General features: G+C 38.7%; 1 non-coding gene across 1 annotated transcript; it reads right to left on the reverse strand.

Moving 5' to 3' along the window:
- Positions 1–24,758: 24,758 nt before the first annotated feature.
- LOC133833267 (small nucleolar RNA R71) lies at positions 24,759–24,862 on the reverse strand. The gene has a single exon (XR_009892659.1). It is a non-coding gene; the product is annotated as a small nucleolar RNA R71 (small nucleolar RNA).
- Positions 24,863–25,302: the final 440 nt, after the last annotated feature.

Consider the following 25,302-nt stretch of genomic DNA (forward strand, 5'->3'; position numbering starts at 1 on the left):
ATGGTACCAGAGCTAATAGCCCCGAAGCTCACTGACATCGACTTGGAAAGAAGGAAAGGTTCTCCTTTCTCCAAAAAGATCAATGCTCTGATAGTACCTCCCGAGTTGAAGATGCCAACTTGGAATATGTATATTAGAAAAGAAGATCACATCTCACATGTTAAAAATTTCGAGATACAAACGGACCTCCAAGGGTTAGAGACGTATGTTGTAGGATCTTTCTAGCTATTCTAGCAGATTCTGCTCAACAATGGTTCTTCAAACGGGAACCAGGAACCATTACATCCTGGGATACATTTGAGAGGCTCTTTTACTCACAATTCTTCACTGCTCGTATCCCACTTGCTGAACTCAAGCACCTTGTCAACATAAAGCAAGGGTCAAATGAGCCTCTGAAGGACTATGTGCAGAGGTTCATGTAAGGGGTTCCCTGATCGAAGACAGTTAGTGATGATGGAAAGCTGATGGCCATCATGGGTGGATTCGACGTGAAGGGTCCCCTATGGATGGTCCTAAGGAGAAAGATCATCTACTCAACAAGGGAGTTTCCGAACGCAATTAGATGACTCAATACTGACTACCTAGATCGAGCAAACAAGTTTATTAAACTAGAGGAGGCCATTAGAAGAGCAGATCAAGCCAATTTGGTAGGCACCAGTACTGCTGCTCTAGCCAAGAATAATGGAGCTCCATACTAGAACCAGAACCAGACAACCAATGGTAATGGAAATAAAAATAATTAATGAGGTGGAAAATGAAACAACAACTCCAACAGTGACAATAACAACAACAACAACAACAAAAAAAGGGCCAAAACCAACGATAAACCACGAGAGTATGTTCCTCATTTTACCACCTACTCTACGCTCTTAGGATCATGAGAAGAAGTCTTTCAAGCTACACATGCTAAGGTACCTTATAGGAAGCCTAATTACATATGCAAAGATATAAGTAAGAGAGACACAAACAAGTTCTATCGTTTCCATAATGACTACGGACATGACACCAACGAGTGTAACCAGCTTAAGAACAAAATCGAATTTCTCATCTGCCAAAACCATCAGGCCATGAGAAGATATATCTGACATCTTGTTGAACACAACTAAGCTGTTGCGCCCAATATGGATGGTCCAGCTAAACTTTTGTAGCCCGCTCCAGTAGCTGCTCCACTAGGAGGTCTACATTGATGACACATTGGTAAAGTCAAAAAAGGCTTGGGGGCACATGAAGGATCTAGTAGAATGCTTTTTCCATCCTTAAGCATTATGAAATTAAGCCTAACCACTTAAAGTGCTCATTTGAGGGAAAGCTCGGGCAAGTTTCTCGGTTTTATTATCAATGTAAGAGTTATAGAAGCTAACCCATAGAAAGTCAAAGCTTTGATCGACATAAAATCCCCAACCAAAATAAAAGAACTACAGAGCCTAACGGGACAGATCGCTTCACTTAATAGACTTGTGTCAAAATCCACCGATAAGTGTGTACAATTTTCTAACCTGCTAAGGGGAAATAACAAGTTTGAATGGACGGAAGAATGTGAAAAAGCTTCCCAAGCACTTAAGCAACACTTAACTCAACCTCCAGTCGTATCTAAGACAATGGATGGGGAAACTCTATACTTGTATCTAGTAGTTACTCAACATGATGTTAGTGCAGCCCTTATCCAAGAAATAGATAGTTACGAGCAGACAGTGTATTACATAAGCAAAAGGTTGGTCGGGGTAGCATCATGGTACCTATTTATTTGAAAATTAGCCTATTATTTGTTGATGGCGGCAAGGAAGTTAAGGCCTTACTTCCTCATCCTATCACAATTTTAACTAATCAACCTCTCAGGGAAGTTCTGCAAAAACCAGAGGCATTTGGTTGACTGCTTGAGTGGGCTATTGAGCTTGGGTAGTATGAAATCACCTACCAGCCAAGGACTACTATCAAAGGGCAAGATTTAGCAGACATTATTGCTGAATGAGTTAGAATACCAGAAGAAAATGAGCAAGCAAAAGAGCATGAAGACAACGAAGAAAATTGGCCCATATGGAGGCTGATCGTGGATGGCTCCTCCAATGAGAATAATTCTGGAGTTGGACTTATAGTTATCACGACTGAAGAACATCGTATTTTAGTGCGCGCTAAGATTCGGTTTAAGTGCCTCAAATAATGAGGTAGAGTACGAAGCCCTACTAGCAGGATTACGGCATGCTAGAAATGTTAAAGTTGAAGCAATAAACATATATAGCGATTCGCAACTGGTCATGAATCAGGTGTTGGGATAATACCAGGCTTGAGGAATAAAAATGGAATCCTACCTCAGAAAGACAATAGATCTCTTGGCACAATTCAAAAAATTTACCATCCAACAAGTGCCCCGAGAGCATAATACCTGTAACGTCCCAAAATTCCTAATTAGGCACCTTAAAAAATATTTCCCAAGAGTTATGAAGGAAGAACCAAAGAAGGGAGACAACTTGGCCCCAGCTCAAGTGTTCCCATTGACACATTCAGAGGTTTAGGCTTGACCCTCAGTAGTGACAGGTCAGCTCTCTAGTGCTGGCACTTTTTATACTGTTTTGATTGATTCTGGGGCAACACATTCCTTTGTATCTAGTAGAGTGATTGATAGGTTGTGTAGACCATGTGAGTATTATGTAGTGGGATTTGGGACTTTATTGCCTATTGGGGATCTGGTAGTCTCTAGGAGATGGGTTAGATCATTACCGCTAGAGGTGGATAGTAAAGAGTTATCAGTAGATCTGATTGAGCTGTTCATGGATGACTTTGTTATGATTCAGGGTATGGATTGGCTAACCAAGTATGAGGAAACCATAGACTATAAGAAAAAGATGGTAACCTTTGTACCTGAGGGTGAGGGCCCGTTCGTATTTGTGCGAATTGTGCTCAGACCCCGTATTTCTATGATATCAGTATTGAGGGTTAGAGACCTATTGCATGGGTGTTTCATAGAATTCATAGCTAGTGTGGTGGATAACACTAGGGTTGTGCCAGTTGGACCCGAATAGACCAGGTTAGTTTGTGAGTTTCCGGATGTTTTCCCATAATAGTTACTAGGGTTTTCGCCCCACAAAAAGATAAAATTAGTTATCGAATTGGCACGGGGGACACAACCCGCGTCTAGAGCACCATACAAGATTGCTCCAGCAGAATTGAAGGAAATGAAGGTTCAGTTATAGGAGTTACTGGACTTGGGGTTTATCAGGTTTAGTTTTTCACCATGGGGTGCGCCCATTTTGTTTGTAAAGAAGATGGATGGTTCTTTGATGATGTGTGTTGATTATAGAGACTTGAACAAGCTGACTATCAAGAACAAGTATCCACTGCCTAGGATTGATGATTTGTTTGATCAGCTACAGGGTAACGTTGTATTTTCAAAGATATCTTCGATATGGTTATCACCAGCTGAGGATCAAAGATGAGGAAAATCCGAAGATGGCCTTTCATACCAGGTATGGGCATTAAGAGTTCTTAGTTGTTATCCCCAAAAAATCAATGTAATGACGTGGCATTAGATTTATACCAAGTGGTGCATTGATGATAAAAAAAACATGACAACTAAAGACTTCAAAAGAGCATCTCAAAAGACATGTCGACCAGAGACTTCAAAAGAGCATCTCAGAAAATATGGCAACCAAATACTTCAGAATCTCAGGTACTTACTGACCAGAAAGTTCCCTAGCAGCATCTGAAGAACTTATTGACTAGTAAGTTGTTGGGAATAGTGCCCTTAAAGCAATTGTAATTGACAAATGTTTTAAATGAAATAAATAATTGAATTGAATTATTATATATAGACTATGTCCAATATTATATTGATAATATTAAGTAGATATCAGAAAATTCTAAAGTTTATCTATGTAGTCTTAGTCTCATATTGGTATGAGAGGATCAAGATTAAGATAATAAACTTAAAATAGTTCGCAGTAAAATAAAGTTATGAAATCTTTAGATTAATTACTGCTAGTACGGTCCACTAGTATTATGAATACATGTGACCTAGATCTAGGTTACTAGTGTAGTAGGACACTTTAGTGGAGGTACATTGCATGCTGAGAGTATGTAGCATTGGACCAAATGTGATTTCTTCATACTTGTTTAAACACTGTTTATAGTATTAATCAAACACATCAAATGAAGATCATATACACAATGATCTTAATCCTGAGGTTGCTATGAATTCCAATATATGTCATCTAATCCTTTGATTTGTGCAATAAGGTTTGTCAGACTGATTAGGCTAAGAACAATTGTTTTAGGGACTCAATGATATATATGGCTGGGGACATAGTTTAACAGATATGAAATCTATACCTTCCTATAGATTGAATAATGGTTCCCTATTGGGTTGACTTTTGGAACTGGAAAGGTTATGAGCGCTCACGTCGCAAACTTGTTCTGACACAACCCTCACTAGTAAAGTGAATGGTACTCTAGGAACAAGATAAAGCTAAAAGGGTGAAAGAGTAATTTTATTACCTTTTAATTATGAACAATTAATAGAGTATTAACATTCTATGTAATGATTATATCAATGGACACTTTATTCTTAAATAAAGTACTCGGTAAATATGTCTATAATTATCAAGAGTTCAATCTCATATTTATAATGGAGTAATCATGAGAATAATGAATATGATCATATTTAATCAAATAGCTTTGTTAATAATCTAATATTTATTGGAGCTTGATATTATAGGTCCATAGGTCCCCATGGTGGCTCTATCAACACCATATCAAGGTAAGAGTTGATACAAGGGTATAACTGTAATTTGGGAATTTAAGAAGAATTTTATTCTTCGGGTGAAGTATGCAATTATATGTTAATAGAGGTTGAATAATTCATTTTGAAGTTATCGACCAGGAAGGAACTTTAGAGTTACTGAGCATAAAACCCCATCGACTGATAAAATCACCAAATAGGGCATTTCCCAAAGCGAGGGAGAGGATATTGATCCTCGCTTTGGGGATTTGAATAGTGGAATGGGACCCTTTGAAGATTTATTCGAGGTCCCAATAGAAGAAAATGACGCAACCAGAGTAATCAATGTTGAGAAGAATCTGACGGTGGAAGTGAAAGCACAACTAGTAGAATTTTTGTGAAGAAATCAAGATGTATTCGCCTGGTCTCATAAAGATATGGTATCTCACCAACTGTGATCAGTCACGTGCTCAACATGAATGAAAACTACCCAACGATGCAACAGAAGAGAAGGTTGATTGACAAGGAGCAATCGAAGGCTTTAAAGGAATAGGTCAAATGCATAAGGGAGAATGGATTTATTAGTGAAGCTTACTACCCAGCATGGATTTCTATAACGTCCCAATTTCCCTAATAATGTTTAGTGCCTTGATTAGGGGCCAACATCGCAATAATTGATTTAATTGCATTATTATGTGATAATATGCATGACTATATGAATTATGAGAGTTATATTATAATATGATTGTATTTGCATGTTTAGGTGTATTAAGCATGCTTGTGGGCCCATTTCTTATTAGAAAGGCATTTTTGTAATTTTTGCCCATTGATGGCATATTTGAATATATATGCATTATATGTTGACACCACATTATTATGTGGATATATTTGGGTTATTCGGCACGAGACGATCCTAGGGAGCAAGTTCACTATTTGTCAAGAATATTGAGTTGGTGAACCAACCCGAAGAGACTTTTCTCCGATTTGCCAAGACCAATCAGGTTCTATCCTTCCTTGCTTTCTTTATTTCCAGTATATTTTATTTTTGTTATTTATTTTGTTTTTTCCATTTTATTATTTTATTATGATAATTTGTCTTGTCCTTTATTTTTCTTTTTCTATTTCTAAGAATGAATATCATATCATTTTGTATTAGCTCACTCTCTACATGTTCTCATTTCATGCTTCTCATGTATATATTTTTAAACAATGAGGACACTATTTGATTTTGGTTGGAGGTGGTGAGCATATTCATGCACGTTCATATTGATTTTTGTCATATTAATATTTTCACAGTCAATTTTTTTTAAAATTACTTATTTATTCATGCAAAATGTTACTTTTGAGTAAAATTTTGCTATCTTTATTACTAAAAGTTCCTCTAGATTACCTAATGCACATGCCAAAACATTGTGGTAAGATGGTTGTTAGCACATATTTGCTTAGAAATTTGCCATGTTTAAGTAATTCATTCTTTTGTGTGAGAGGTGAGACTTGAGAAAATAACTTTTAAATTTTTATTGATTCTTAGAAATGGTTATAATTATTTGGACAAGGTATTGTGGTATGAATGGATGATGCTTAAGCGATAATAAGTTCTATAGACAAATCTCATTAGATAACCTTTTTTTTGTTATTTTTCCTATGTTCTTCATCTAAAATAAAGAAGAAGAAAATTGAAGAAAAGAAAAAAATTGAAGAAAAAGAAAAGAAATGTAAATATTGTCATTTTTTGAATTATGTCTCTTATGTTTAAGAAGAAGAAAAAAATGTGTGTGTATTATTTTTGGCTCCTAGAATAAATGTAAAGATTGTCTACTTAACTTAGAAATCTCGAAAAACTTTTTTTGTGGTACATTTTATGGTGGTTGTCTAAATAGTTTATTTCCTATCTTCGCTTCAATGATTATTTAAAAGTTTGTCCTAAATATATACCTATTTGATGAGTGGTTACTTCTTTATTTCCAACTCCATGAGCAAAACCCTTAACTATAAATATTTTCAATTACATGAGAGGTTAATGAAGTTGAGACTTTTACTTTGCATCATTTCGAAGGCTTTATGTGCTATGGTTTGCGGTAAGAAGGTTCAAGTTTGGCGCACACACTCACAAACTCTAGATTTATTTGAATTAATTCTAATAACTCTTGTTGACTTGTTACTAACATTTTGTGTTAAAACTTAAGTTCTTTTTATAATTGTTGACCTGAAATATATCATGTTGACATTTTTCATTTCTCTTCTATTACTAGAGACTAGCAATAAGTTGGTTGGGGGTTGTGATTAGTGCTCAAAAATATCATTTCATTAGTTTTAAAGTTTAAAATAAAAGAAGTTTTAATTAATATTTTCATGAATTTATTGTAATATATTTTTATATTTGAAAATATTAATTTTGATTTAATTTGTGCTTGATTTTCAAGAAATAAAATGTATTTTGACACAAAGAAAAGGGAAGAAGAAAGAATAGAAACAAATTGTATTTTTAAAATACAATTGTTGAGCAAATTTGGCCCAAAAACGAGCTCAAGCCCAAGCTTTCAGCTGCCAGCACCTGACGTAGCCGAGCCAAGCCACTAATGCCAGCCACGCACCTGATGCTGTCTGACGAGCCGCCTGATGTCATGGTCCCATACGCCTGCCAGCTACCCTGCATATGTGACATGCGGCCCACGATGTCTCCCTTAGCGCCTGATGCTGCCTGCCGAGCTAACCACAATCCACCACGTCGCCGAGCTGCTCCCCTCTCCACGAGCAACATTTTTTGAAAGCCAATCTGAGCCCAACACGTGTCCCACTTGTCCCATATTGCATCAGATTTTGAAGACACTTTCTCCACTTTCTAATGCATGAAAAATACCCACTTCTAAGCAAAATTTTCTCTATAAATAGAGAACAAAAGCTAGTGTAAATCATCATATTTTAGAGTGGAAAAAGACACTTTGTTATTTTGTTTCTTTTCTTATTTCTAGCTTAATTTTGCTTGTTTTAGGTGACAAAAATGTGAATTATTTTAGAAATATTGGTGAGGTTAGAGTGTAGTTGCTGTACTTCTCTTTCTCAATAGTTATATTGATTCTTTGTATGTTTCATTTCCATATCTCATTAATTATTTTGTTTCTATTCTTCTAACATCTTTTCTAAAATTATTTAGCATCATTTACCTAATTTCAGTCATGCTTTTCTTATGTAACTTAGATTGTTAATTTATTTTAGTATATTTGTTATATTATAGGTCATTTACTACATTCTACTAGTGGTATTTTGTCGCTCTTGGATATATATTATGATATGGTATGAAATTAGGAGTTAGATTCAATTTAATCTAGATCAATTAATTTGTGCTTCTAACATATACGTCTTCCAGTTGCAATTAATGGTGTAGAATTGCAACTATGTTTTGAATTAATATCAATATTAGAATAGGACTTACAGCACTGCATCTCTACCTTACCCTACTCTATATCTGATCAATTTTTCTAATCTATCATTTTAATTTCACAAAATCCATCTCTTCAATTCTACATTATTTTTATCTTTTATTTACTAATCTAATCTTTAGTTTTGTTTGCCTCTCTGTGGATACGACATAGCCTGATTACTACTGCGACCACTTAGGAGTTTATTGGTCAATATCAGGTGGTTAAGGACCACTTAGCCCTTGGGGGCACTAAAGAACCTAAGCTTGACTGAGGGGAATTTTAGTTGTAACGTTCTTCTAATCCAAGACCGTTACACTGTGTATTTTAAATAGTGTCAGACTTGTTATTGAAGTCATTTGGTCATAAACGTGTAACTAAGGTTAATATCAAGGGTTAGGGTTAAAAATTTTGGTCAAAGGAACTATTGACTTTTCATTTTAAAGTTTAATTAATACATGGGATCCCAAAATATTACAACAGACGTTTAAAAGGGTATATACAAATTAAAATTTACAACCAAATGACCTACCACTAGCTCAATACTTGCTTTTGACATATCGTTTGCCAACTCCCTGGATATCTACTTGGCACTATACAATTGTCCCGGACCCTTCCAGGTCAAGGCTTCTGCTACTACGTTGGCCTTCCCTGGGTGAGAGAGGATTTCACAATCATAATCATTTATTAACTCCAACCAACGCCTCTGTCTCATTTTCATATCATTCCGTGTGAAGAAGTACTTTAAGATATTGTAGTACGTGTATATCTCACACTTCTAACCATATAGGTAGTTTCACCTCACCTTCAGTGCAAAAACTACTGGTGGAAGTTCTAAATCATGTGTGGGGTACCTCTGCTCATACTCATTCATCTGACGTGATGCATAGGCAATCTCTTTCCCTGTTTGAATAAGGACACAACCTGGGCCCTGCCTCGAGGCATCACAATAAACCACAAACTTGTCCTGATCTGTAGGAAGACTCAGAATCGGAGCGGTGATTAAACTCTTCTTCAGATTTTGGAAGTTGTCTTCACATTTTTCTGACCATATGAACCTTTGATTCTTGCGTGTCAACTCTCTTAGTGGTGATGAAATCTTGTAAAACCCTTCCACAATGCGTCTGTAATAACCTGCCAATCCCAAGAAACTTCTGATCTCTGAAGCATTCTTTGGTCTTGGCCAATCTCTGACCGCCTCAATCTTCATTGGATTGACCTTAATTCCATCCTTACTGGCTATGTGGCCTAAGAAGGTCACCTATGGAAATCAGAACTCGCACTACTTAAATTGTGCATACAGCCTGTGCTCCCTCAGCCTCTGTAGTACCAATCTGAGAAATTGCTCGTGCTCTATCTCTAACTAAGAGTATACCATTATATCATCGATAAAGATGATCACAAACCGATTCAGGTAATCTTTGAACACCCTGTTGATCAGATCCATTAATGTTGTGGGGCATTAGTCATTCCAAATGACATCACCAAAAACTCATAATACTCGTACTTGGTGAGAAAAGTTGTCGTCAGCTGGTGATAACCAGATCGAAGAACTATCTTGGAGAATATCATCCTACCATGTACTGGTAAAACCGATCATCAATCCTTGGTAGAGGGTACCTATTCTTGATAGTCAACTTGTTCAGTTCTCTATAGCCGATGCACATCCTAAGAGAACCAACTTTCTTCCTCACGAAGAGGACTAGTGCACCCCATGGCGAGAAATTGGGCTTGATAAAACCCAAGTCTAGTAACTCCTATAGTTTAACCTTTACTTCCTTCAGCTTTGTTGGAGCCACCCTATAAGGTTCCCTATACACTAGCTCTGTCCCTGGCACCAATTCAATCACAAACTCTATCTCCTTGTGTGGAGGTAAACTTGGAAAATCCTTTGGAAACACATCCGAAAACTCATAAATCAATTTGGTATGTCCTTTTCCCACTGGAACGACCTGGGTGGTATCCACCACACTAGCTAAGAACCCCATGCATCCCCCCCTACAATAGGTCTCTAGCTCTAAGTAAAGATATCATAGGCATACGGGGTCCATGCACAGTGCCAACGAATACAAAAGGGTCCTCAAAGGTTACCATCTTCTTCTTGCAATCTATTGTTGCCCCATACTTCTTTAGCCAGTCCATGCCCAGAATTATATCAAAATCAGTCATCACCAATTCTACCAAGTCAACTGACAGCTCCCTGCCATCCACTATCACTTGTAGTGATCTAATCCATCTTCTGGAAACCACTAACTCCCAAGTAGGCAGCATAGTACGAAACTCCATAGGATAGAAGTTACACAGCCTACACAGTCTGTAGAGTCTAAGAACTTTACTTAACTAATTAGATAGTAGTAGAAATAGTAATAATTGTAGTATTTTTATGACTGTGGATTTTAGTTCAGACCGGGATTTAATTGGACACTCGTAGTAACACTTGTAGATTTTCTAAGTTTAACCTATAGTTTAAGAATATTAATTTTAACCTAAGGTTTGATTAATATGACTCATATTGATGGTGATATTTATTATATTATAAGGTTTAGATAGCCCAATAAGAAAGTAACACTTGTCCTGTGTATGTTTAATGATAATTAAGTATTTTTGAGGAATAAGTTTATTCAGATCAATATTTGAATATCCTAGGGTCTGTCAGCAGCTTTGAAATCGTTAGAGGACTTAGTCAAGGCTGTTTACTCAATTCAAATTAGGCTGAAAATGTGCAATTTCGTGTTTAAACATTTAGCGTATGCCGATATATCGCAGCTATAGGGGGCGATATATTGCAATACGGGGATACGAAAAACACGTAACTTCGCACGATCACCTCGACGAGCCTCGGGCATACTGGCCCAGGCGATATATCGCCTACTAGGGGCGATATATCAGTTCCTTTGATGGATTTTTGAATGTTTTTTAAAACGTTCTCATTTTAATCTTTAAACCTCTTGGTAAGTCCAGCATCTTTCTGACCGAGTCTTCAGCCTCTACTGAACGATAATTCAAATATTTTTCACTTGAAAAGCCATTATTTTATTCAAGTTAAATGAAGATCTTTTCATTCTTGAACTCTATAAATAAGACCTAGTACCCAGCCATTTATTCATTCATCAAGCTAAGTTCAGAGGCTGCAAACTGTTAGGTTATTTTTGAGTGCTTAAACACTTGGATTGGGGATTATAAGCTTACCAAACACTTGGGAAGTAAGGTTTATAGCACATTTCGGTTCAAGGTTTAGATCGGTCATAGAAGCATTCAAGGTATTCCAAACTCTAGTTCATTTTGGTATTGTTATCCTTAAGTTCTTATAGTTTTCTACTCAACATCCTAACTTTATTCTTTATTCTTGGTTAGGAAATCTAAGATCTTGAACATAAGGTTCTTGGTAAGTATCTTTCAATGGAATAGTTCTTTCATTATTTTCATCCCTTTTTCTTTAGTATACTCACCCTTTCATTGATGGTTTTTAGGAGCGTCCCAAGGTCCCAAACCTGTTCACGTATCCCGGTATTTTTTGCAAGGAAAATAGGATAGGATATTATATGCTATGCTATATGTTATCTTATGATTTATGTGTTATGTTAACTTATGATTTATGTGCTATGTTATGTATGTTGTAGACTTAGGCATATGACTTGTATAACTAACAAGCCCCAATAAATTTATGGGCATATGACTTGCTTAGCTAGCAAGCCCCACAAATCTAATGGGCATATGACTTGTTTAGTTTACGAGCCCCAAGTAATAATGGCCATTATAGTATGTGTGACATATGTTTATGATATGTTTTAGTATATGTTACGATATGAATTTTATGTATATGATTTACATGTTAGGTTTTCCTTGCTGGGCATTAGGCTCACTCCTTTATGTTTATATGTGCAGGAAAATAGCTTTGGTGGCGGGAAAGGTTCTTGGAAGCTTGGGGATGTGTATTGAGGTGGGATGGAATCGATGGACCGAGCGTTCGATTCGAGGATGAAGCCTCTTTAAATTTTATATGTATTTTCCGCACTTTATTATGTAATCCATTTATTTAAAATTATGTTATGTTTTTATTTTAAAAACAATGGGATCCCATATCCTACTTTAAATTTTATGTAGTTTAACATGTGTTTTACAAGTTTTTAATGAAGTTATGATTATTTCACTTGTAAGTTTTATTAAAAATTAGTGTCTATGTATAGTAGTCATTAATGGTCCAAATTCTAGAGTAGTTGGGTCATTACAGTTGGTATTAGAGCGACGGTTCATTCACATGAAGTTCTCCTTGATACACACACTCAAAGCTCTGAATCTGACCGCCAAGTAAGTATTTAAATTATAGTTATTATGCTTATATGTATAGCTAACGATTTTAGCATTTATGTTTTCAGTTAAGTATGAACGGAGCATTAACCTATGAGGATATCCGAGCCATTAAGGCTTCAAAGAGAATAACAGAACCGAGAAACACCATAGGAACACTAGAGAAAATCACTCGGAGACTGCTTTTGTTCCACAGAGAAATAGGTCACCTTCAAGAATCTAAGCAAATCATGATGAGAGCAACGGAACAATACATTTTAGTAATTAGACTATTTAGAGATTTTTGTCCCGTAATTGCAGCCTTAGAGGAGATATGGGAAACAATGGATGATGAAGATGAACTGCCAGCAGCAATGCGATATTACTTTGTTTTAATTAGGTTCACTTCAAAATCATAATTTCAGTTTACAAATGAGCAAAAACATAGGATTTTTACGAACCTTCCTCGAGGACATTTTGAGGCACATGATAATGAAGACTATGAAGAATTAGATGATGATATGCTAGATGAAGGATCGGATGTAGAAGATCCTGATTTTTAGAATACTTAGTTTCATTTTTTATTTTATTTATTGTTTGTTTTATGGTTGTAATAAGTGAAATTTTTTTTTTTCCAAATTAATATCATGTTATTTTGTTATCATGTATGAGTTTGATTTTTATTTTCGCAATCATAATAAATAATAAGTAAAATAAATAATGACTATGTTTGGTGAGGGTGGATACAAATCAATGAACCAAGTTTCTATATTGAGAGTTAGGGGGCCATAGTAGTGGGAACGATTTTACTGATCCCAGCCCTCCCTCAATATGGTTAACTTTGGAACAAAGATGAGTTTCGAGTCTGAGAATTAAGTCATATAGGATGATAGAAATAGACTTAGAAAATAAAGATGGCTTGTTTTTCTAAGTATAGAAACCCACTCTAATAATAAAGAAGACTTATATAATTTTTCATAAGAAGTCATAATCAATAAGTCCGAGATATGTTTGTTTTGGAATAAGTTTTTGCCTTAGAGCCTATTAGGCAAAGTTCTAACATGTTTATTTCAACTGTTAGAACTCTGTTGCGATGTCGCTCTGAAGATCTGCACGCACCAACGGAAATGCCTCCAACGTTGCTCCAATAAACAATGAAGCCCCTCCAGTTCACAGAAGGGGAGTGCGTGCTACTGCCAGCCGCAACGCGCCGGCACCGTCAGCTGACAACACTGCATAAATAGCCAGACTGCGACAACAAGTCGAGGAACTTTTGCAGCAGCAACGACAATAGGCTCAGCCCCAGACTCAACCTCTGCCTCAGCCGCAGCCGCAGCCGCAGCCGCAGCCACAGCAAATGGCCTCAGCACCCCAACAAGTTGGTCAATATGGGGGATAGCCAGTGGCGAACTACGCGCCATATCCAGTCCAACACAAGGAGCCTGTTTATGAGAGGTTCCGCAAGCAGCACGCTCCAAACTTCAAAGGGACTATAGACCCCTTTTAGGCCAAAGAGTGGATAAGGAATGTGGAGCCAATTCTGACGCACATTAATCTAAGTAATGCAGACCGTATATCATGCGTCTCGTCATTACTCAAGAAGGATGCCAGGATATGGTGGGACTTGGTCCAGCAATCGCATGACGTTGCCACCATGACATGGACTCGATTTGTGGAGCTGTTCCACAAGAAGTATTACAATTTGGCTGTAATCGCTTCAAGAGTTGAGGAGTTTGCCAACTTGAAGCAAGGTAGTTTATCAGTGGCAGAGTATGCTCGTCAGTTCGGCCGCCTAGCTAAGTTCGCATCTGAGATAGTTCCAACTGATTTTTTGAGGGTGAACAAGTTTGTGAGAGGACTTCGACCAAAGATCGAGATGGGGGTTAAGCTAGCAAACCCGGGGAATACTACGTATGCCGACGTTCTAGAGATGGCAATAGAAGTAAAGAGGTTATAGGTTAATGTAAGTAAAGAGGAAGCTAGTAAGCCTGAGCCTAGACAGCAAGGTCAACCTCAAATTAGTCGAAACAACAACCATAATAGCAACAATCAGTCCGACAACAACAGTAACAGTCAGAAGAGAAGGCATCCTGATAACAAGCAATCTGATAGTGATAAGAGGGCACAGACAAATAATGGGGGAAATAGGCCGGATTATGTGGAATACCCGCCATGTGCTAAGTGTCAGAAGAAACATCCTGGAGAATGCCGCACAAACACCAAGGAATGTTTTAACTGTGGTCAGGAAGGACGCTGGAAAAGAGATTGTCCTCAGCGCAAGCCAGAATGGAAGAAAGACGACAAGATGGTTCACGCTAGGGTTTTTGCCTTAACCCAAGGGGAGGCTGATGCTAGCAATAAGGTGGTAAAAGGTCAGGTTTCTATCCTCAATAACATATGCTCTGTATTATTTGATTCAGGAGCCACTCATTCGTATATCTCGTTAGGAATGATAGAAAAACTAGACAAACCTTGTGAAAGATTTAGAACTAGGTTTGTAACCGAGTTGCCTTCGGGCAAAGTAGTTCTATCATCACGGATAGTACGAGGCGTACCGATCAAGATTGAGGACGTAGAACTAGAAGGAGACCTGATAGAATAGGTGATCAAGGACTTTGACGTAATACTAGGCATGGACTGGCTAGCATGGCATGGCGCAACCATCGACTGCAAACGCAAGAAGGTGATGTTCGAGACTTCTGACGGCCAGAAACTATGCTTCATGGGACAAGCTTCAGGATTACGCACCCTGTTAGTATCATCTCTCAAAGCTCAAAGAATGATGGAAAAAGGATGTCAAGCATTCTTAGCCAACATCACAAATGTGGTAAAGGAGACACCACTTAAGGTTGGAGATGTCCGTATTGTAAGAGAATTCCAAGAGGTATTTCCTGATGACTTGCGAGGATTACCGCCAACTCGGGAAATTAACTTCACGATAGAATTAGTACCGGGCACCGACCCTATCTCTAAGGCACCATACCGAATGGCACCTACGGAACTCAAGGAGTTAAAGACGCAGCTAGAAGAACTCCTAGACTTAGGTTTTATTAGGCCGAGCCATTCATCATGGGGAGCACCAGTGCTATTCGTGAAGAGAAAGGACGGGTGCATGCGGATGTGCATAGACTATCGCAAGCTAAAAAAGGTAACAATTAAGAACAAATACCTGCTACCCTGGATCGATGACTTGTTTGATCAACTCCGAGGCACGACTATATTCTCAAAGATTGATTTACGGTTCGGGTATCATCAGCTCAAGGTAAAGGGAGAAGATATTCCTAAAACAGCCTTTAGAACTCATTATGGACATTCCAAGTTCTTGGTTATGTCCTTCGGTCTTACTAACGCACCAGCCGCGTTTATGGACTTGATGAATAAGGTATTCAAGGACTACTTAGATAAATTCGTCGTAGTGTTCATCCATGGCATCTTAGTATACTCTAAGGATGAAGTAGAGCACGAGGAACATTTGAGGTTGATTTTTTCACGACTGAAGGAGCATCAACTCTACGCCAAGTTCAAGAAATGCGAGTTTTGGCTTTTGCAAGTGGCGTTCCTTGGGCATTTTATATCAAAAGACGGAGTTGCAGTAGACCCATCAAAGGTAGAGGTCGTGAAGGATTTGCCAAGACCAAAGAACGCATCTGAAGTAAAAAGCTTTCTAGGGTTAGCAGGTTATTATAGGAGGTTCGTAGAGGGCTTTTCTATGATAGCCACTCCACTCACCAACTTGACTCGGAAACAACAAAGATTCAACTGGAATGATAGATGTGAAGAAAGCTTCCAGATGCTTAAGGATAAGCTTTGCTCAGCACTAGTACTCTGTGTACCGACACCCAACGATAAGTTCGTAGTCTACTGCGATGCATCGAAGCAAGGATTGGGTTGCATGCTGATGCAAAATGACAAGGTGATAGCCTATGCCTCACGACAGTTAAAGGAGTACGAGCAGCGCTATCAAACTCATGATATGGAGTTTGCAGCAGTGGTCTTTGCATTGAAAATCTGGTGCCATTATCTTTACGGAGAATGGTGCGTGATTTATACGGACCACAAAAGTTTAAAGTACTTCTTTACTCAAAAGGAGCTCAACATAAGGCAGCGCAAGTGGTTAGAATTAGTGAAGGATTACGACTGCGAAATCCTATACCACCCAGGAAAAGCAAACGTAGTTGCCGATGCGCTTAGTAGGAAAAGTTATGGAAGTTTAGTAGCATTAGCCGGAATAGAAAAGCTGCTACAGCAGGAGCTGATCAGTGCAAGAATAGAAGTAGTTGTCAGCAAGCTAGCTAACTTTGTATATCCAATTGAATCTGCTAGAAGATATACTGATTGGTCAGGGACATGAAGACACACTAGCAGCACATATGGATGCAGTTAGAGAAGGCAAGGCTACAGATTTCTCAATATCTTGTCAAGGTATATTAAGATATAAGGATCGGGTATGCGTACCAAATGATTAGAAGATTAATAGGAAGATTCTAGAAGAGGCGCACAGTACCCCGTACTCAGTTCACCCAGGGTCTACCAAGATGACTCATGACATCAAGGTAATCTATTGGTGGCCAGGGATGAAGAAGGACATAGCAGAGTTTGTGTCTAAGTGTCTTGTATGCCAGCAAGTGAAAGCAGAATATCATCCGCCTGCACGCTTATTGCAACCGCTTAGCGTACCAGAATGGAAGTGGGACGATATAACTATGGACTTCGTGACAGGTTTGCCAAGGATGAATAAGCAGCATGATTCCGCTTGGATAGTAATAGATAGACTAACCAAGTCGGCTCATTTCCTACTTGTTAACACTTCATACACGGCAGACCAATATGCGGACATCTACATCCAAGAGATAGTACGGTTGCATGGAATCCCCAAGACAATAGGGTCAGATAGAGGATCGGTGTTTACATCGAGATTTTGGAGAAGTTTACGGCAAGCTATGGGTACTAAGTTAAGTCTTACTATAGCTTTTCATCCTCAAATAGATGGGCAGTCCGAGCGTACAATTCAGATTTTAGAAGATATGCTACGAGCATGTGTACTTGATTTCGAAGGATCATGGAATAAGTGCTTGCCACCGATAGAGTTCTCCTACAACAATAGTTGCCAGTCAACGATCGGGATGGAACCTTATGAATTGCTATATGGAAGGAGGTGTCGATCACCATTGCACTGGGACGAGGTAGGAGAAAGGAAGCTTCTAGGTCTCGAAGCTGTTAGACAAGCTCAATAAGCAGTAACGCTTATTAGACAGCGTATGCTTACTGCAAAAAAGCCGTCAGAAAAGCTATGCAAATGCCAAGCGACTCGATGTGGAATTCAAAGTCGGAGATCAAGTCTTCTTGAAGATATCTCCTATGAAAGGTGTAAAGTGGTTTGGGAAGAAAGGCAAGCTTAGTCCCCGATTTATAGGTCCTTTTGAGATATTGGACAAAGTGGGAGCAGTTGCTTATAGACTAGCCCTACTGCCAGCACTAGCAGATAGTCACAACGTATTCCACATCTCGATGCTACGCAAATATGTGTCAGACCCATCTCACGTCCTCAAGTACGACATGATAGCACTCCAGAAAGACTTGAGTTACAAGGAATGACCAGTTAGCATCCTGGATAGGGGGGTGAAGCAGTTACGGTCCAAGAGCATTCCTATAGTCAAAGTCCTATGGAGTAATAGTTCTGAATGAGAGGCAACGTGGGAGTTGGAGGAGGACATGCAAGGCCGGTATCCAGAGTTATTTGGTAAGTAAATTTCGAGGACGAAATTCTTTTTAGTAGGGGAGAATTGTAGAGTCCCAGAACTTTACTTAACTAATTAGATAGTAGTAGCAATAGTAATAATTGTAGTATTTTTATGACTGTGGATTTTGGTTCAGACCGGGATTTAATTGGACACTCGTAGTAACACTTGTAGATTTTCTAAGTTTAACCTATAGTTTAAGAATATTAATTTTAACCTAAGGTTTGATTAATATGACTGATATTGATGGTGATATTTATTATATTATAAGGTTTATATAGACCCAATAAGAAAGTAACACTTGTCATGTGTATGTTTAATGATAAATAAGTATTTTTGAGGAAAAAATTATTAAGATCAATATTTGAATATCCTAGGGTCTGTCAGCAGTTTTGAAATCGTTAGAGGACTTAGTCAAGGTTGTTTACTCAATTCAAATTAGGCTAAAAATGAATAATTTCGTATTTAAATATTCAGCGTATGCCGATATATCACAATACGGGGATACGAAAAACACGTAACTTCGCACGATCACCTCGGGCATACTGGCCCAGGCGATATATCGCCTACTAGGGGCGATATATCGGCACCTTTGATGGATTTTTGAATGTTTTTGAAAACATTCTCATTTTAATCTTTAAACCTCTTGGTAAGTCCAGCATCTTTCTAACCGAGTCTTCAGCCTCTGCTGAACAATAATTCAAATATTTTTCACTTAAAAAGCCATTATTTTATTCAAGTTAAATGAAGATCTTTTCATTCTTGAACTCTATAAATAGGACCTAGTACCCAGCCATTTATTCATTCATCAAGCTAAGTTCAGAGGCTACAAGCTGCTAGGTTATTTTTTAGTGCTTAAACACTTGGGTTGGGGATTATAAGCTTAATCATTATAAGCTTACCAAACACTTGGAAAGTAAGGTTTATAGCACATATCGGTTCAAGGTTTAGATCGGTCATAGAAGCATTGAAGGTATTCCAAACTCTAGTTCATTTTGGTATTGTTATCCTTAAGTTCTTATAGTTTTCTACTTAACATCCTAACTTTATTCTTTACTCTTGGTTAGGAAATCTAAGATCTTGGGCAGTCCTTCTTAAAGTGCCCCACACTTCCGCAGATGAAGCAAGCCTTCGCCCGACATTCCCCAATATGGCGCCTCCTACAACGAGTACATTCTGGGAATGCTTTCTAGGTCTCACCACTACCCTAACAGCCTACCTATATGCCTCGTGGCCTCCTATCTGGCCCTAGAGCTGAAACCATATCTAGAGTCTTTCTCTTTTGGTCACTAAGGCCTCCGCCTCTACCAAAGCCTGCAAATGGAGGTCTCGGCCTTCTAGAATTCCTTCTATTTACATTCTCATGCCAGATCTTGTTCTTTGTGCTCTCATCTATATGCACCTTCTCCACAGCCTGTGCATAGGTAGTCAATCCTGGCACAGTAGTAATACGAACATCCTGAGCTATCATAGGTTGTACCCTTGGAGAATCCTCTTTCTTCTAGTCTCATCAGTTGGCACCATATCCCCGGCCTTTAATTATTTTGTATTTGTGTATTTTACTTAAGCTTCAAGTAACCTTAAGCAAATCCCAAGGCTCGGGGTACTGAAAATTTCCTCGAGGGCAAAATAGTCAAAATCCCCAATATCCCCTCCTATTCTTACTAACTCCAAATATATCATCGAATATTTATTCATGTTACCCGATAACCCGGTAATGTACTAGATGCTCAAAATACCCCTTGACTCGCCTCGAGTCGGGTATTAGGTCCCGTTATGACTTTCCTCTTAGATTGCTCCCTATGATCGTCTCATGCTGAGTAACCCAAATGAACCCACATAATAATGTGGTCTCTCACATATACGCACATATATACAATTACGCCCTCAATGGGCCAAAATTACTAAAATTGCCCTAATGAATAAGAAACGGGCCCACATGAATATCTAATACACCTAAACATGCATATTAGTCATATTATCACATAACTCGCATAATCACATAATTACATGCATATATATCACATAAACATATAATTTCCATAAAATGCCATCCTGGCCCCCTAATCAAGGCCCTAAGCCTTATAAGGTAATTTGGGATGTTGCAATAGTCATTTCTAGCCTAAGAAAGGGATATGCTCAGTTAACCCCGGAAGCTAGGGGAACTAAGGAAATAATCAAACACTATCAGCTCCTTCTGTCTCCCTTTCGTTACTCTCTCTTTCTTTCATTAGCCTTGAGGTGTTTTTGGAAATCTAAGGAGGAAAGGCACAAAACTTGGAGGATTGAAGCTAGAACTTGTGCATAGGAAGCTTGGGGTTTGCAGCTTGATAGACTCAAGGTTAGAATTCTCCTTGTTTTCTTGTAAATTCTTCATGTTCTTGAGGTGTTCTTCAGCTTTGTAGCTCAAGTATGGGTTTTGAGTTTTGTTGGATTTTGATTAAGTGTAAACTTGGAATTTGTTGATGTTAATGTGTTGATAATGTTATGAGGATGAATTATGAGTTCGGGTTGTGTTTAGGTTGGATTTTGGTGGTTTCACATTGGGGAAAACGCATGTGGAAAACCCAAGATTTCTGGGATCGTAGGGGAGTGCCCCTACCCTTGTGGTTGGGCGCACCTGTGCTACTGGTGAGGACTGTTGGGGCTCTCTGTTTTGGTCTTGCACCCCTCTCCTTGTTTTGGGCCCCCCTGCGCTATGCAAGGGAGTTCTTGGGGGCTTTCTGTTTTGTGTGGGTACCCCTTCCCTATCTCGGAGTTTGTTTTTGGGGATTGGAAGTGTAAGGCCCTACTTCCTTAGAGCCAGTACTAAGTGAGTTTAAAACGTGCAATTAACTCACTAATCGAGGTTTTAAGACAAAAGTGTAGTTAAACCATAAACAAAGTCACATAATTTGAAAAATATATCCATTCATTGAAAATTATAAAGCGTTAAACATTTGGGATCCCAAAATACTGTTTAGAAATGTTTACAACTCAAAGATATGATTAAAGTTGACTAAACAACAAAATTAGGTTTAATACAAGCGTCTCCCAAAAATACCCCTGGCCGTGGCAGCCAGGCAGGCCAAACATGTAAGCGTCACTTCACGCTCTCCATACTCATGGTTGGTCCACTTTCTGCTTGCCCTTACCTGCACCATAGAGCACCAGTGAGTCGAAGCCCAACAAAAAAACTCACACAAGAAAATAACAAATGCATTTCAATCATTCAACATATAATCAAGACGCCAACAGGCTAAACACATACGGTCATGCCATCCCAGGTGCTTTACCAGGCCCTGGGTTCGCGGTCCACACCGTGAGGATATCCTGGGTATCGTATAAGGTCTCACCCTGGCAACTCACACTCTGCGTGCTAAACGCTGCTCCCGGTCCCTTGTCGTACTCGGCCTTTCCATTCTCAGCCTTCGTCGTTCCTGACCTTCGCCGTTCTCGGCCTTCGCCCATCCCGGCTCTTGCCGTTCATTCACATATACGCACACATAACATAACTAAATAAATACTTAAACACGTATAAACAAAATGAATGGGGCTATGCCCTGCAACATAATCATATAGGGTCGTGCCCTGAAACACAAACTATAGGGCCTCGCCCTACTCTACGGGTACAACAGTTTTCTTACCTGTGTCCCGAGCTTTCGAAGCACTGATGTCTCGAGCACAGCCCCTAGTCCGAGCCTCACTGAAACCTAGTCACAATGCATCAACAACATTCATCCATCAAGTTCTATTCCATTAAATAGCTTTTGGTCATAATTCTAGTCTCCGGGACCTTGAATTCTATCAATCCGGGTGATAAAATCCTTCCCCAACCTTAACTTTTGGATTCCCGAACCTAAAACCTCCTTGAAGCCCAAAAACGCACTAAGTGTCGCAGCCTCATGAACCTATGTCGCGGCCCGCCTCAACCAAAAACCCCCAACCCCAAAACAGGGCAGGTGTGCCAAGGCCTAAGCTAGGGTGTGCCGCGACCCACCCTTCTTCCTGGCCACCAAATTGTTCTAGAGGGCTGCGGCTCAACAAGAACAATATCGCGGCCCGACCCTTCGAATCCATAAAAGTCCTCCATTTTTACCTCCAAAACGAAGCTAATTTACACCAAAATCAATCCAAAACTTGAAGTCAATCATCACAAAAGCTCTACTAAAATCTCAGCTACAAAACCTAACAAGAACTAACCCCAAACCTCACCCAAAACTCAAGAATGATCCTTCACCTAGCTCACATGCAAAACCTTGAAATACCAGCAAAAAACTCAACATACTCAGACAATTAAGTGTTAGAATCCTTACCTCAATCTGATAACTTGGCCTTAAGCTAACCCTCATTCACAGCCAACTTCAACTCCAAGCTTAATCTTCAACTTTTCCCTTGGTAAGGTTGAGAGAAACAAGAGAGAAAGAAGAGAGGTTTGGGTTGGTTCACTAAGTTCTAAATGCTTCCAAGTTTTGTTTTATTTAACTTAAGTCTCTAAGTTTACCTCAAAGGCTCAGGGCACCAAAAATGTCCCCGTGGGCAAAATGGTAGATTTCCCCAATATTCCCTCCTAAACGTTCTAACTTCAAAAATATCTCCAGATATTTATATCCGTAACCCGATAACCCCATAAAACATCTAATGACTGATAAGTGAATTTTAGATTCACTTATTAGTGTCATTTTATATCTAATTTGTAGGTGTTTAGGGTGTTTTTGTTTGGTTTTATGCTTGTGTTTTGTTTGTGTAGGGTTCAAGGAAAAGTGGCGAGAAATTGGTACAAAACGGGAGTGAAACGAAGAAAAATGCAAAATTCGTGAATTAGGGCCGCAGCCCCATATTCAGGGGCTGCATCGCTATTTCCAGGCTGAATTAGGGCTGCAGCGCCATCCTTAAGGGCTGCAGCGCCTGACTGAAACAGAGGCTCGTTTTTGGCACAGTTGAAGCGCAGCAGCGCCTGTTTATGGGGCTGCAGCGCCGGGAGCCGTACGGAAATCGTAAATTGAGATTTTTGAAGGGCAAAAGAGGGCTTTTTGCAAGGGATATATAAGGAAAAGTTTAATTAGGGTCTAAGCACGGTTTTTTGGAGGAGATTAGACAGAGATTAGAGGCTCGGAGAAGAAGAGGAGGCTAGACATCATCAAGATTATCACCATTACATCTAGTTTATTCCTTCTTCCTTTCATTTTAGTTTTTTTTATTATGAACAAGTACATTGTTATTATGTTTATGTTTATAATGGAGAACTAAACTCTTTTTGTGCTAGAGTATTAGATGAATCTATTTTGATTATTGAATTGTGGTTTCTATTATTATTTCTATGAAATTCTTCTCGTTTGTTCATATCTTCTTGAGTTACTTTTATCATATTAATGTTTGGCCATCATTATTGTGAATTGAAATCTAGGGTTTATGCTTGAGAAAGATAAACATAGATTGGACATAAGAAGATTTGACATAGAGTGATTGTGAGATTGAGAGATTCCTTGAACTCTATGAATTTGGTTTAGAATAGCTATTGCTTAATAACGTCTTGATTAATTAATAGCGAATAGAGATATCATATTGATTAATTGAGATTAATTGCATATATGCTTGAGAAAGATAAATGCATTATATTATAATTCTAGAAATTACAAATGAGGAGAATTGATTAGAATAATAAAGAAACTATGTTCATAATTGAATAGTGAAATCATTACTCTAGTACATTTATCTTCTATTTAATCACTTTTCAAGAGCATAAGATTTGGTTATTTTGTTATTTCATATTCTTTAGTTAATTGTTAATTTATTTATTGGCTTTTCTAATTAAAATTATAGACTTAACAGTAGTAGTAATTAGTGAATTTAATATTTAATCCCTGTGGGTTCGACATCTTTAATTTAAAACTATATTGCAATACACCGTACGCTTGCGGTAGAAAAATCTGTATCAAGTTTTTGGCGCCGTTGCCGGGGATTAAAATTAATTTTACTAATATTGAAACTTTAAGTCTTGATTTTAAATTAGATTTTTATTTATTTTGTTACTAACGTTATAGATTGTTCTTGTGTTCTCAGTATATGCGAAGGACTAGGAGTTCTACACCTGTTGAGCCTCTGAATCCTGAAATTGAGCACACACTCCGTCAGTTGAGAACTAAGAAAAGGACTGAAGAGCTTAATATGGACAACAACGGGGTGAACAACAACGGTGGCAATGGCAATAATAACAATCAACCAGCAGCTGCTGGGGCTCCTCTTAATCCAGCGCAGCGGGCAGTGCGTGATTTTTGCATGCCTATTGTGAATGAGAATCTCACTGGAATAGCAAATCCAGCCATTGCTGCCAACAACTTCGAACTGAAACCTGCACTAATCAACATGGTGCAACAAAATCAGTTTGGGGGTCTAGCTACTGAAGACCCCAACATTCACTTGGCCATATTTCTGGAGGTATGTGCCACAGTGAAGATGAATGGCGTTACTGATGACGCCATCAGATTGCGTCTCTTCCCTTTCTCCTTGAGGGAAAGAGCCAGGAGTTGGTTGCAATCTTTGCAGCCTGGAACAATTACGACATGGGATGAGATGGCAAGAATGTTTCTGATTAAGTTTTTCCCTCCTTCCAAGTCAGCCCAGTTACGCAGCGATATTGGACAATTTCGACAGTTAGATCAAGAACCATTTTATGAGGCTTGGGAGAGGTTTAAGGAATTATTACGACGTTGCCCACAACATGGTTATCAAAATTGGATGCAAGTTCAGATTTTTTATCAAGGGTTGAACGCTCCAACACGAACAATAGTTGATGCTGCTGCAGGGGGTGCTCTATTAGCCAAGACAGCGGATGAAGCCTTCACTTTGATGGAGGAAATGGCCACCAACAGTTATCAGTGGCCTAATGAGAGGTCAGGACCAAGGAAAGTTGCTGGGTTGTATGAAGTTGATCAAATGACAGCCTTGAATGCCCAAATTGCTGCTCTACAAACCCAAATGGCTGCTCTATCAGCGCAAAATAATCCAACGGTTATGGAGAGTGTAGCAGCGGCTGCTGCAATGCAGGGGCAAGAAATGAGTCCAGAACAAGCCCAATTTATGGCAAACCGCTCCTTTTCCAATAATTACAGAAGCAACAACATGCCTAATTATTATCATCCAGGATTGCGAAACCATGAGAATTTCT

The sequence above is a fragment of the Humulus lupulus genome, chromosome 4 (assembly GCF_963169125.1).
Source record: "Humulus lupulus chromosome 4, drHumLupu1.1, whole genome shotgun sequence".
Lineage (NCBI taxonomy): Eukaryota > Viridiplantae > Streptophyta > Magnoliopsida > Rosales > Cannabaceae > Humulus > Humulus lupulus.